Source organism: Atractosteus spatula, assembly GCF_055471065.1.
Source record: "Atractosteus spatula isolate fAtrSpa1 chromosome 16 unlocalized genomic scaffold, fAtrSpa1.hap1 SUPER_16_unloc_2, whole genome shotgun sequence".
NCBI classification, from domain to species: Eukaryota; Metazoa; Chordata; class Actinopteri; order Semionotiformes; family Lepisosteidae; genus Atractosteus; species Atractosteus spatula.
Window position 1 is genome coordinate 1,138,454 of NW_028296632.1, and position 9,694 is coordinate 1,148,147.

General features: G+C 42.7%; 2 non-coding genes across 2 annotated transcripts; both read right to left on the minus strand.

Moving 5' to 3' along the window:
• Positions 1 to 1,394: 1,394 nt before the first annotated feature.
• On the minus strand, positions 1,395 to 1,476 carry trnal-uaa (transfer RNA leucine (anticodon UAA)). The gene has a single exon. It is a non-coding gene; the product is annotated as a tRNA-Leu (tRNA).
• A 1,452-nt stretch (positions 1,477 to 2,928) lies between these two features.
• trnai-aau (transfer RNA isoleucine (anticodon AAU)) lies at positions 2,929 to 3,002 on the minus strand. Its single transcript has one exon. It is a non-coding gene; the product is annotated as a tRNA-Ile (tRNA).
• Positions 3,003 to 9,694: the final 6,692 nt, after the last annotated feature.

Here is a 9,694-nt window from a genome sequence, read left to right on the forward strand (position 1 = left end):
CGTACTGTCTTCATATTTGGCCAGGGCTTTAAAGAGAAGGCGCGCCAAAAAATTTCGGTGCCGTCGTCTCCGCTTTAAAGGTACCCCCGTGCTGGAAGAATTTGACCTCGGAACATTTGCCCAGCGTAGTTATAGTGGACATAAAAACAAGAGTTCGCTGGCATTATATCCTAGAAGACACAGACCGGCACCAGACCGGTAAATGCTTGATGAACTAGGGATTGGACAGTTTCCAAGTGCTTGTACAATCGATGGAAATGTTCAAATAAATGTGCAAAAGAAATAAACAAAATAATCATTTATTTCTTTATCATATTAGCTAGCTAATATCCTCTCTTTGCTAGTTAGTGGCTGTGTTTCTGCGTTGGGTAGCAACGGGTGACTGTTCTCAGGCGGAAGATGTAAACAGCTTAATTTTCGTGTTAAATAATTTTTAAAAATTAAAATTCATTCTATACAGCAATCACATATTTGGGTACCGTTTCATACAACTTTCATGCTTAAAATGTTTAGGGAGAAATGGAAGACTGGTGTGTATTTTTTCTTTAAACTATCAAGACCAGCCATACACAGTACAGTTAATGTACATACAGTAATGTTTATGTTCCTAAATTAATATCGTTTATGACCTTCAGATGCGTTATGCTCCTCTTCTTTTTATGCTCAGCTACTAAAATTTCCCTTTAGTGGTAAAATTCCATATAAATATTCAAAACTAAGCAGATTGAAATGTGCACAGTAAAGACATTAGATGATTAAATCTTTTCACTACCAACCAATGCACCACGAGTGCCCCTGTCGGTCATTTTGGCCAGCCAATCACTTACCGCGGTGCCCTACGGTGCCCTGCGGGTTGGTTACTGTACCACGGGTTTTTACCGCTCATTTTGAATGGCTGCATCTGTAGGTTGTCTCTCGCAGTGTTCAGGAATTGCATTCCGAAACTGAGTCAGATCAAAAGTTGTAAGAAAAGCACCTATGGTGTCGGTTCGAACAGCTTTATTGATTCGATGTTAAAGGCCGGAAATGGGGCACAAGACACGCGACCGCAAAAAGCGTCGCCATCTGCTTCCAGCTGCAAAATGCCGTTTGCGGACGCTGAAGCATTTGAACTTGAACTTTATTGCCATATGTAACCGGTACTGGTACAATGGAATTCTTACTTACAGAAGGTCTCTCGATTGTAAAACAAGTGTAAAAAACAAGACAAAAACAAGACAAAGTGCAAACAGTGCATCAACACAATATACAAACAAACAATAGACAATGTGCAAGTAAACATGTAGACATTTCTTTCCAAGGCAGCGGGTACAAGCGATCTCGCGTTTTAAAACCACCAGGAAAAGCAGAAAGGCACTTGCTTGCGCCGACACACGACGACGTGAGGAGAACACCGTAGTCGGCAGGATTCAAACCTGCGCAGGGAGACCCCAATGGATTTTAAGTCCATCGCCTTAACCACTCGGCCACGACTACAGCAAGCGCTGTGGTTGCTGCGTTCTTGCTACAATCTCACATGGATCGCGAGGCGCCGGCGGAAACCTTTTTCAAAGTCGTTCTCCATTAAAAAAAAAACCTTTCCAAAATACAAGACTTGCAGACAGACACGCCTCAGAGGACTTAAGGGTGGCTTCATGTGGGAATGATAAAGTCTCCCTGTCCGGACAGGAAAATGGCACTTTGTTAGACACAAAGAAACAATCAACAACAGACAAATGTCCACAAGCATTTAAGAAGCCGCACCATGTTCTTGCTACAATCTCACACGGATCGCGAGACGCCGGCGGAAATCTTTTTCAAAGTCGTTCTCCGTTAAAAAAAAAAAACCTTTCCAAAATACAAACCTTGCAGACAGACACGCCTCAGAGGACTTAAGGGTTGCTTCATGTGGGAATGATAAAGTCTCCCCGTCCGGACAGGAAAATGGCACTTTGTTAGACACAAAAAAACAATCAACAACAGACAAATGTCTACAAGCATTTTAGAAGCCGCACTTGAAATAGCTCTTATATTCGTGTTAGACGCTGGAATCGCCTTTTTATTGACGCTCTTACGAACGCCATGGAAAGCAAAACAAAGCAAAGCAGAGCAGAACAAAACGAACAAAATAAAACCCTCACGTCCTGCACTTGAATATAATGCCGTTACGTGCCGAAGCGGTATTGGACGTCATCCTAGCACTGCAACCCGGGGCGTACGGTATATGGGAACGAGCACACGTCACGAATCGTCTCTAATCACTCCCTGCACTGTAAGGCGCCTTGAAGCGTGCACCCTCAACATTCATCTTTGCGCATCTGTGAAAGGTAAACTCTTGAGCAAACTCTGAACCAGACGCTCAAACTCCAGCTAGGATTAGGGGTTGCATTCCCACGCTACTTGAACACTTTGTTTACGCTCAGTGCTGGATTTTGGGAACTTAAGGACGAGTGGGACTTTTCTCCTATCTGTCAATTCGTTTTGTTTTGGAGACTCTTGGCTGTCTGTGTTGTATAGTGCAGCGTGAAGAAAACGATTTCGAAAACTGTGCCGGCTCAAAAGTTGTAAGAAATGCTCTCCAGCTCTTTTAAGTCTCTTCAGTTTTGTCATTTAAAGTGAAACTAGATGTATAACTGGAGCCTCACTTATGCAAATGGTGAGGCTCCAGTTCGACATCTAGTTTCACTTTATATGACAGAAGTACGTCAGACTGCGCCGGACTGGGGGATCATTTCCGGTTATTTTTACCATCTTAAACATTTGAAATCCTCCCCTAGGCAATTGTGACACTTCATCTTGGCTCCACCTAGGACACTCTTCAATCTTCCATCACTTCTCTCTTCTCCCGCAACACTCTCGTCTGTCGGCAGTATGTGGCGTCTTTGCATTACCACCAATCTCACCACAGCAAGAAAGCAACGGGTTTTGGCAAGAGAGGAGGAGACTGCCTGGCCCGAACAGGGATCGAACCCGCGACCTTGGCGTTATTAGCACCACGCTCTAACCAACTGAGCTAACAGGCCTTGTGCCTGCTGTCCTCTCTGTGCTGCAAAAAATGGAATTCAGGGAAGTTTCTTTTGTCCTTCTTTGAATAGAAAGCCCTGCGATTCAGTGTACGGGCTTTCTCGTGCTGTTTAATGGTTCTTGTAACCCAAATCCTACACTGGCCTGAAGTGCCCCCCCATTTCATAGCATTTTTCAGCTGATTTCAAATGTACCTAAAGGAGAAGCATTATTGAAGACCATCAATTACCAAGAGCTTTTGTCAAAGGTTTTGGTGGTCACTTTTAATGAGCACAGAGAGCTATGACCTCGGATTTACATCTCATCCAAAAGACGGCGCCTTTTTACCACACAGCGTCTCCGTCACTATACTGGGGCATTGGGACCCGCACAGACATCAGGGTGAGCGTCCCACCGCTGGCTCCATTAACACCGCTTCCAGCTGTAAGCTTTGCTTTTCCCTGTAGGTCACCCTCATGCAGTTACTGACCTGGCTCACAGCTTCTAAGCTTCAGTGGGTTTTCAGTTGCGAGTTGAAAGGGGATGCAAGTGATGGAGCCGCTAACTGCAAAAGCCACTGCATTGGCCGGGAATCGAACCCGGGTCTCCCACGTGGCAGGTGAGAATTCTACAACTGAACCACCAATGCACACTGCAAGGGTCTCCAAAAAAGACGTTTTTTTACCACTCTGTGCTGGATTTTGGGTCCCAAGGGAACTTCTGGACGAGTGAGAATTTTCTGCTATCAAAATTTGGTTTCGGAGACTTTTGGCAGCCTACAGATGCAGCCATTCAAAATCCGCAGGCGATACCGCATTATTTTGCAGTACGCTGTACGCAGTCTACCGCAAGCTACCGGTAAATACCGCGAGTTACCGTAAATTCTCCTATAATACGACAAGCAAAATAATAGTAGAGAATAAATAAAATAAATAATAAATAAGAGAATCGCTTCACCATGCCTTTCACATGCTCATAAAAGAGATTGATTTAGGAACATAAACATATTACCATATGAAAACTGTAATGTATACAGTATGTATATGTATATTTAATGTCTTAACTGTGCCCGTTTAAGTATTGAATATTCATATCTAATTTTACCACTGAAGGGAAATCTTAGTAGCTGAGCATAAAAAGAATAGGAGCATACTGCAACGCGTGTGAAGGCCATAAACGATATTAATTTTGGAACATAAACATACAGTATATGGCTGGTCTCGGTACTTTAAAGAAAACATACACGAAACATGGTTTCATTATGACCAGAATCGGTCTTGAGATATTTTTAACTTGATTTACAGTATTTGAGAGGTATGTCTTAACACCGATACTACAGTGCTTAAGTACTGCTCACGTATATGTTTTATATTATACATTTCATACGGTCAAATTACTTTTGAGCAACTAATAAGAAGCGCGAAACGGTATGCGTTTTAGTTTCGTTTTGTGCTGGGACCCGTGGATTGATTAGAGATATCAAGTACATACAAGTCATTTTTTAAATGTTGTAGTTCGTCTTGAAAAAATGTTACGAGTACATCATCTATCAACAATTACACAGGTTCTGTTTCCATATTGCGGATTTTGGTTACGTAATATTATTTTCTAGATTTCACGTTGTGAATATATGATTTGGGCAAACAGAGCCGCAAAGAAGTACATTATGGGTTGTTGTTGTTTTTTTTGCAGTTTTATCTAGAACAAGCGATGCTTAAACCTTTGTCTGATTCTTGTGAAACTATCCACACGACAGTTATAGTACCTAGGAGTTGACTTCAGTGATGTCACTGATGGGATGTTTCTAAAAATCCATCCTCTGTAAAACGTCTTCTCTAGTTGTCCTGCATATGTATTCGCTAATGAAGCTGTGTGTTCTGAGCCTGGATCTCTACATTTCTGTATGAACCAGCTTAGAGGGCTAAAGACAGCTTGTGTTTAAATTGAGTGTAAGGCAATTTATGCTTCTAAAGTCATGGTCAGCATTTATTATTGTACTGTGCTGTAAACTTGTTCTGTGCCTAGTCACATTATTTTATAGCGTTTTTATAGTGTTATCAAATCCGGTGGCGCTGTGTGTTAGTTTCCTGACTCCCATATCACATGGTCTGTGATTGAATTTAATTCGTCACAGCCAGCACTCCGGCAGAGAGGGGGTTGTACTCGTAAAGTAGAAGCAGGCGAGATTTCCAGCGAAAGACACCTCCCCCCCACCCTCATACGATTCGCATTGTAATTACACATTGTAATTGTATTACACATTGTACACATGCTTAAAAGAGAAGAGAGAAAACGCAAGCCTTCTTCAGGTGTGAGGGTCTTCTGCTCAGAATGAAACGCTAAAATGTAATGTAGGCTCTGAATGGGTTCAATTATGATTTGGGCTTGATTAAGGTCGCTGCCTTTCATCTAAAACCCTACTTGAATCCTTCGAAACTAAAAATCAGCGTTAGTGAGTTCTAAATAAAGAGGTATCCAGGTAACAGTGAAACGGGCGGACAGTCTGGGGAGATCGCCCGTTTTCCATGTAAATAGTTCCCTGGTTCCGCACCCCTTGGTGTTTCTCTCGCTCTCTCTCGGGTCACCTGATCATTAGCTCGAAAGATTTCAGTGCTTTGTGTATATTCTAATGGTAGTGGGGGCAGGGTGTGTGGGAACAGGTTTGGTTGAAATTGCATTGGAGATCTATATTCTTCACACCTGAAACATTTTCTCTGAAAGCATTTTCTTCGCAGTTTAACCGATCTTGTTACAGCATGTTACAGTTTACTATTATTAACCATATTAATTTTAAGTGCTTAATGCCATTTTTTGACCAGGCACGAATATTCTTAAGTCCATATCTTCGCAAGTGAATCAGTGCGAATTGCAATACTAATTAAATTAAAACTACTAACTACTAACTAATACTAATTAAAACAAACCAGAAACGTGTTGTTCTGTTTAATGACATTACAAGTGGAAAGATTACAGATTTTAATCGTCTTTAATTTTGTTACGTTATACATTTTAGAAACGTTTCATCCATACAAACACCACAAAACTATTTTCGATTGTATTTCTGAATAGTATGTTACACTTAGTTCACTGTTTTAAATACATCTAATTAAGAAAGTTAGGTGTTAGCATAAACTATTAGCAATCAATAATATTAAATTTAGCACTGTAATAAGCTGTTGCACTTTCCCCCGCATCTTGTAAAAATATATTTTCATTGTTCAAATATACATTAAGTCTGACTATCATATAATAAGTTAAATACAAAACTAAAGAAAAAATAGGGTTAAATATAATTCAAAATATTTTGCTAACAATGCGACACCGAACAGTTAAAGATGGCGGCAAATCAGACACCCAGAGAGGGGGGGGGGGGGGGCGTCTTCTCGCCTCCATAACTAAAATGCCAAATAGGAGTGGCTTAAGCGACATACACAGTCGTGTAACTGACAGTTTGAGGTAGTCTATCGTGTAAATTTCGCTTTGTTGCTGATAGGTTAAGCTTTCGAAACTCTGCCCCAAAGTCATGTGACTGATTTTTCGCCCTGTTTCGTTGGTTAAACGCAATGATCACAAGCACCACCATGGTAACTGGGATGTGTAGTTTTTAATTCCGTTTGAATTATAACTGTACGTACTGTCTTCATATTTGGCCAGGGCTTTAAAGAGAAGGCGCGCCAAAAAAATTCGGTGCCGTCGTCTCCGCATTAAAGGTACCCCCGTGCTGGAAGAATTTGACCTCGGAACGTTTGCCCAGCGTAGTTATAGTGGACATAAAAACAAGAGTTCGCTGGCATTATATCCTAGAAGACACAGACCGGCACCAGACCGGTAAATGCTTGATGAACTAGGGATTGGACAGTTTCCAAGTGCTTGTACAATCGATGGAAATGTTCAAATAAATGTGCAAAAGAAATAAACAAAATAATTATTTATTTCTTTTACATATTGGCTAGCTAATGTCCTCTCTTTGCTAGTTAGTGGCTGTGTTTCTGCGTTGGGTAGCAACGGGTGACTGTTCTCAGGCGGAAGATGTAAACAGCTTAATTTTCGTGTTAAATAATTTTTAAAAATTAAAATTCATTCTATACAGCAATCACATATTTGGGTACCGTTTCATAAAAATTTCATGCTTAAAATGTTTAGGGAGAAATGGAAGACTGGTGTGTATTTTTTCTTTAAACTATTGTAGTGGCAATGCTTGTTAATAAGACAGAATTAAGCGTTGGTGTGCTCCTAAAGGAGGCCCCATCTCACCCTCCATCTCTGTGGTGCAGCCACAGAGAAAGAATTCATGCAAGCTGATTTAAGATGTTTTTCTTTTGATAAGAAGCAAGCTCCCAGACGGGGATGCAATTAGCTAAGCCTGGCTATCATGATCAATGGTCATCCACTGGCGCCTATCTGTCTAGGGAGTGCCGAATGGACATCTGGACTGCATTTCTAAGTGTCAAGAGTAAGTGACTTATATCTCACCTTGACCAACCAATCAGGGACTGGCAGGGCGTGGTAATACCACGTGGGTCTCCAATGCCCGCCAAACTCTCAACCAATCAGCACACATCTGGGTCTTGATCAAAAAGGGAGCGCAAGCTCAGTTCTGGGCTCTCCTTGGCCATTTTCACGCATCCTCAGAGACAATCACGTGACAACTGCTGTTGTCTGCAAAAGGACTTGGACTTTGTTCTAAGCGCGAGGCCGAGGATCCCGTACGTATTCAGAATTCTACCAACGTGAATGCTCCGCTTGATCAACGGCAGCCTACAGTTGGACCCTCGTCGACAACCTGAATAGCTTATTCAGAAGCAGCGCTGGACCGGGAACGAACCAGCTTCTTCTCAGGCAAAAGAGTGACTTGTGAGGACTCGCGGTCACACTCTGTGCATAGAGACTTTCTACTAGCCAGCCGGACTGCTGGTAGATCCCCTCGGAGCAACGACTGCCCTGCGCGCCGCAGTCAGATTCCTCCGCCCGTCCTACTCCGAGCTGCACCTCGACTGGTTGGCCGGTAGCCAGAGGACGCCGACACAACGCCCATTGGACAACCGCTGCAACAGAGCCTGTCAGCTGGTTTGGTGTTCGTGCCGGGAAATTCCAAATCCAAACAGTGGATAAGTAAACCCCATGTTCTACATTGCGTCTCGAGAATTTAATTGTACCTCAACACAAGTTGTTATCAATTTAATTCATGAGTAATGTATTTACTTCCGAGTTTAGAGTAACAGTGGGTAATAACACTGATTAGCGATTTGGTAACCGAACGATATATATTGACATATATTCTCTGTTGTGTATCTCTTTGTGTTTGCATCTCTTCGAGATTATATACCTTGTATATTGATAACCCTCACAGTAAGGTCTGCCGCTCGTATCCAGGCAGACTAGTATATGTTTGGTGCACAGTTTATATTAATAAATGTATCTCGTGTATTGAACCCGTGTGTGTGCGTTGTTAGTTGTTCTGACGATTGATTTTCTAAAAGCCCCAACGAACAACCTCGTGATTACTGCTACAATTGATAATTGTCTCAGTAAACCCATCAAACCACTACATTTAATGGCGTCCCTGGGTGGGCGAGTTTAGAATGAAATGAGAATCAATCGCACAGAATAACTGATATTGCTGTGAGTTCAAGTTCAGCACAGCACCGCGGCTTCTATACGCGGATACCGGGTGTGCTGATAACTGCGTAAAGAAATCCCCCTGTTTTCTAGCGTTTAGTGTAACGTGTACTGATTGGAAATCCATCTGCTCGGGTGTTTAGATTCCATACTGTATTTTGGTAAAAGAAAAAAAAGTAATACTCTTAAAGTTTCTCTGACGTAATGACAATGGCTGCTAAAATGTCTGAAGTGGAGTCGCTTATAAGTACTATTTCTAGCGACGACAATCCTGGTTACTGGAGCGGTATCGAAAAGTTGAACTTTGATGATATTGAGAAGCTGCAAGTAGATTTAGTAGCTAAGGTAGCGAACCAGCTTAACACAGGAGGGTCCGTGAACGCAGTTCAGGTCCTATCGAGTTTCGCCTTAAATCTAGCTAAACAGCTGGAACTGTCTTTGTCCGAGCTGACAAAGTTTCAAAAGCTTCAGGGAAAGCTAGAAAGATATAAGGCGGAGCGAGTTGAGTTGTTGGATATAATCAGAGAAAAGAGAGTGAAAAATGAGGAAAGTGAAGACAGACTCAGGGAAGTTTTAGGTAAATTAGATGACCTGTCTGCTAGAGAAACTGCGGCTGAGGTAGCTAGGAGAGACCTGGAAGCGAGCTTGAAAGAAAAAGAAAAAGAAATTGAGCGTTTAAATGAGCTCAGCCAGGAAAGGCAAAAGGAGTTAGATGCTGCCGTACTGGAAGCAAAACAGGCTAGATCCCACTTGCATGCCAGCCCACCTAGCAGCCCGGAGCGCTCACCCAGCGCGCCGGGAGGAGGTTTCTCCCGGCCAGGGTCTGTGGTCGGATCGGCATGGGGGAGATCGCCGAGTCCTGCGCGAGACGCAAGGGCGATGCAATTCAGGCATAGACCCCCTGCTCCTGATCACGGCCGTCCCCCTGCCCGCGGAGAAACCGTAAAAATTAACCTCCACTCCCTGAGGCAGTTAGCCAAAGATGTAGAAAGGTTTGACCCGTCAGTGTCAGGGAATAATGTGGAAACCTACATCGATGAGCTGAGACATACTTTGCAGTTTATGCCCGGAGCGTCCGAACAGGAAAAGGCTA